The sequence below is a fragment of the Coptis chinensis genome, chromosome 2 (assembly GCF_015680905.1).
Source record: "Coptis chinensis isolate HL-2020 chromosome 2, ASM1568090v1, whole genome shotgun sequence".
Classification (NCBI taxonomy): Eukaryota; Viridiplantae; Streptophyta; class Magnoliopsida; order Ranunculales; family Ranunculaceae; genus Coptis; species Coptis chinensis.
The window spans coordinates 68,435,813-68,440,734 of NC_141457.1; the positions used below are offsets into that span (position 1 = coordinate 68,435,813).

The 4,922-nt window shown below is 39.4% G+C and overlaps 1 long non-coding RNA gene across 2 annotated transcripts; it reads right to left on the reverse strand.

Moving 5' to 3' along the window:
• Positions 1–433: 433 nt before the first annotated feature.
• LOC147517377 (uncharacterized) lies at positions 434–2,484 on the reverse strand. Of its 2 annotated transcripts, none has more exons than XR_015213850.1 (3): positions 2,081–2,484; positions 1,610–1,747; positions 434–684 (listed from the first exon to the last, which is right to left on the reverse strand). It is a non-coding gene; the product is annotated as an uncharacterized LOC147517377 (long non-coding RNA). The 2 variants fall into 2 exon arrangements; XR_015213849.1 differs by lacking the exon at positions 2,081–2,484 and adding an exon at positions 1,873–1,975.
• Positions 2,485–4,922: the final 2,438 nt, after the last annotated feature.

Sequence of the window (4,922 nt, forward strand, 5' to 3'; positions counted from 1 at the left end):
ATCAACAAATAAAAAAGGATTTTTATACAGGATAAACAGTAATGTTTACTGATTTACTACCTTCTGACAGGTAGTAATCAACAAATCAACAAGAAGATGCATCCCTTCAAATGCCATTTTATCACATATATAGAAATGTTTACTGATTTACCTTTTGACAGGTTCCAAATGGACTTAACAGACAGAAGATAAACAACTACCTTCTGACAAGAGAAAAACAACTACTTTTTGACAGGTTCCAAAAGTTAAACAAAGCCAAAAAAACACCACGTAAGATAAACAATATAATCCAATGGACTTAATAGAAATTGCTTCATTAGTTTGGCATTATCTATGAACAACAACACATCAGCTTCTATTGATTCTCACCAAGTGAAGTTCTCACCAAGTCTTCGTTCTCGTCCTCGTCCTCGTCCTCGTCTTCGTCATCTAACTCAACATCTACTACTGTAAAGCAAAAATAATGGAAAATGTCAAGTTGGAAAGGCAATTGCGATAAGATAGGATAAGCTTAAGAAAGCATTATACTTACTTGTGCCCTTCTTTCTATTTGGATTCTCTGGACAATTTTGTCTGTCATGACAACAGAAACACCAGTGTCAATTTCCTTTTTTTTCTTGAGCTCCACTGACAAGTCTTGTAGTCTTTGCATCATTAGTTGGTAAGTCTCATCAGTTTCCGCAGCTTCATAAACCAATTGATTAGCAACCAATTGAAGTTGAGTAGTTCTTAGTACCTCAGAGTTCTTATGGTCATTTATTAGTCCACAGTCATACTCAGCTCTATACTTATTTGCACCTTTCATCCATCTCTTAAGATTAAAGTGCTCAGGAATCTCAATATCACGACTCTAAAATACCTTTATGTCAAATCTTGTACATCTCTTGAAACCATTCATTCTCCTCCAACTTAAAACTAGACATCAATTCTGCCCACCTCTTTTCAAAAGTATCAGGAATAAATATTTGCCAAATACATTTTTTGAATTCTTTTTTGAATTTTGACTTCGTGTAATAATAATGTGGAAGTTTTTCAAGGAACTTCTTCATAATGTGCCATAGGCAGAATCTATGTCGAGTATTATGGAATACCGTACCAATAGCTAGAGTCATAGTGCTACCCCGATAACTCGTCGCGCCTTTGGTTTAAAATATAAAATAAAACAGTCAAAAAAAATAGCGATCTCATAAATCTGATCATATACGAACTCTTATAAGGTTTAGACATATAATTTGATACTGAAACTACCAACCAAAAAGCAGAAATGATGAGAAAATGCACACCATATACACCAAAGGGACAACAGTCTACAGGTCTAATGAGGGGCAAAGACACACCGCAAAACACCTCAGGCTACTCAGGTAGTAATGTGTATCCATCTCTGAAGAGGCTTGAGTCTCATACAAGTCATTTAAAGCTTAATCTTCAAATGCATTTGGTGATACGTTGTTAGTTGATTTAAGGAATTAGGAAATATACACAACAAACTACACATATTATACCACAAAAAGAACAAAAGGAGTTGCAATTGTCTCCTTTTTCCATATAAGTTGACTTTAAATAGAGTATAACAAGGATTAACGCTTCTAAATAGTAACAAGCAACCAACCTTGTTTAGGTAATTCAATTGTATGATGACAAGTACAACTGCAACTGCAACAAAAACCCATGTTTGAGGATAAGCAAGTTGAATTATTCCCTCCAGTGTCAGCTTTATGGCAATCCCAATGGCTTTTATGCTTACAACCTGCATGCAAACACAAGGAAGTTTGACAAATCAAAAATAATAACAGGTGTAACGACCTAACGACAATATGACCCTATAATGTTATTCAAGTTTCATACTAAGCTTGCTAAGGAAAGACAATTTACCGTTAGCGAACCCATTAAAGAACAGATGCCCAAGTAAACCAGTATGTTAGTCTGCCCATAGCGTGGTTCAGAGTGCATCACAAGAGCTAATACTACAGATAAAGTAGCTACTGCATAAAATAGGAATGCTATAGACAATTTAAAAATAATTAGTACTATGCCACAGAATAACAATGTCTTGACAATTATAAGAAGGTAAGCACCATACCAGGCTGAGTTGCCAAAGTCCAAATTTCTTCTACGGAGTTTGGTGTGTGCTCTTGAGGTGCATGAATTATAATCACAATTGAGCCCACAATGCAAGCCACACATCCAAGAATACCTATTTTCTGCAATCGTTCCTTCAGCAAAACGTGTGCTAGAACAACACTACCAAGATTAAAAAAAAAAGTGTTAGTTTTGAAGGTGTTTGGAGTGGTGGTGGTGTATTTTGAGAGAGGAGAGAGGAGTGTTTCAGTGGGGAAGAAGGTGTTTCCGATCTAAATTTTGTTCAATTTCTGTTTTGGTTGCGGTGAAAAAAGTTTCCGAAATTACTGTAGCTACAGTGCCATCCCTTATTTCTGAGTTAAAACTGGATCCGTCAGATCTTAAGTGAGTAGAGGGCTGGGATTGGCTGTGGTTATAATGTGGCTACTGTTTCGACCCCCACCTACGTGGCAAACGTCCATTAGTAGGGGTCTCTATTTTATTCATTTAATCAACAGGGCTAAAGCCCAATTCGCAATATCATGGATCAATGTACAGGCCCATTAACTCATGTGTATAAAAATTTGAACCTTAGCCACATGGCTTGCCACTAATATACGTTGATTTATGTCCAGATTCATTTCTTATCAAAGAGATAGTTATCAGTTGACAGTTATACTCTATCACAATTACTCAAGATACAAGATTACTTGAGCTACAAGGACTCTCTACTCTACCTCTATAAATATCAAACTATTTTTCATAAGGAACTACGTGAAAACTTGATCCCTAGAAAACAGATCTTGGGTACGTAGGCAGCCATTATTTGGTTCAGTTTCATCTCCCCCAACATGAAATTCCTCTGTTTCTTAGTACGTTCTTTACCATTTCTCTCGTTGTGTTGAAGCAGTTTACTGCCGAAACATAATTGGCGCCGTCTGTGGGGACTAGAGAATTCATTATCACGTGAAACAATCAAGATGGTAAGCACAAGAAGCAGACCAAATAGTCAACATATTCCTCCTACTAACAAGAATCGCAACCCTCGAAATTCAAATCGGCCGATGCATGAACCGTTGAACAATCAAGTTGCTCCTAGTAGTAGGATCAATTCTCAACATCCGACTGTAGTAGCGCAACCGCCACCGCCTCCACCTCTGCAAAAGGCAGTACAAGTGCCGCCACCCTTAACAGCCTTGCAACAAGAAAATCGACAAGTCAGTAGTCCTCCATGCGGTCCTCCGTCTGTCCATGTCGATCCTTCAGTTGACATGGATATGGACGTGGACATTACTCTCACGCCAACTAGCGGAAAAGGTGATAGTAACAGCCAATTCACCCCTAATACGGTTGAGCGGGAGTTACGACGAGTCAAAAATTTAAACAGGAATTTGAGAAGGAAGCTAGTAAAGAGGCAAAGGCCGGTGGACGATGTTGCAAATTCAACAACATCAAGGAGACCACGAAGGGATGCAGGCCATTCCAGTGTATGGGACCGTCTTGACGATCCACTTCGATCACCGACAGCGTGCTATTTCTCAAGCACAATCAACCAGTCTGCGCTCACAGGAGTAATGACCCTATTACCCATACTTATGGGGAGAATCAGATTGGCAGGGATAACTACTACCCTAGACATGTCCGATCTCAAAGGGAAGATTTACCTCTGAGAAGCAATTTCAGGGAAGACCGCCATCCGAAATATGTCCGACACGACTGGGAAGGCGGGAATCCCGCAACAAGAGCAATAAAACATGGAGAAGTGGTATAATTATTCCGACCACCCGCCAAAGGGTGACTACCGCGGCCTAAACAGGCTGGGTTCTGAGGATAGACAAAGACAATCACCGGTCGGAGCTGATCGTGCATACCGCCAAAGATCTCTAACTCCAATAAGAGATAATGGAAGGTATCCTTCTCCACATGGGCACGACCGGGGGCGTACAGTTGTTCGAGCCAATACTTTAACTCTAACAGAACAACAGCTGAAAGAGTTGATTGCGAAAGAACTTAATGATAGAGAGTCAAGGGATGTAAGAATGAAAAACTTGACAGTCAATGATGGCGTACTTGATAAGTTTTCGGTCAACATTCAAAAAACTTACCACCATCCCGACTTCAAACAACCCGATTTTGAACTTTATGATGAGTCGGAAGGAGATCCTGGCTTGCATGTTCTATCGTTCAAAAATAAGTTGGTGTTATGGGGTGGAGATGATCCGCTCATATGTAAGCTCTTTCCATCGACTCTAAAGGGAGAAGCATTACGCTGGTTTAGTGAGTTGCCTTCAAGATCAATTCACCAATTCAATGAACTAGAAAATCAGTTTGTTAATCGTTTCCGCCACAATTGCAAGACGTCGAAGGATGTCGACTCACTTCTGAACATCAAGCAACAACGTGGAGAAGTTACGTACTTTTGTTACTAGGTTCAAAGGCGTGATAGATGTTCGAAGTTTCGATGGGATGCTTCTTTTAGCCTTTAAAGAACCATTATATTATGAAAGAGACGAAGTTCGAACTTCATTGTAAGGGATCTTTACCACTCTCTAATTAAAGATGTCCCTAAAACTCGATCACGATCGTATGTTAGGGCTGAACAACACATCCGTGTCGAGGAGAACCTATCGGCGAAAAAAAAGGGACAAAGATATTCGAGTAAAGATTTTTCTGAAAGCAAAAATTTTAAGCCGAAGCAAGGACAGTCAGATCAATAACATAACGATGGGAAGAATGACAATCAGAAGCAAGTCAATTTCAATCGTGATGGAAAAACTCTACCGAGCTAAACCCGACCCGCTTTCAATGCCAAGTACTCGTATATATGAGAAGTTGAAAAGTGGGAATCTTCTTTCCCCCCGTAT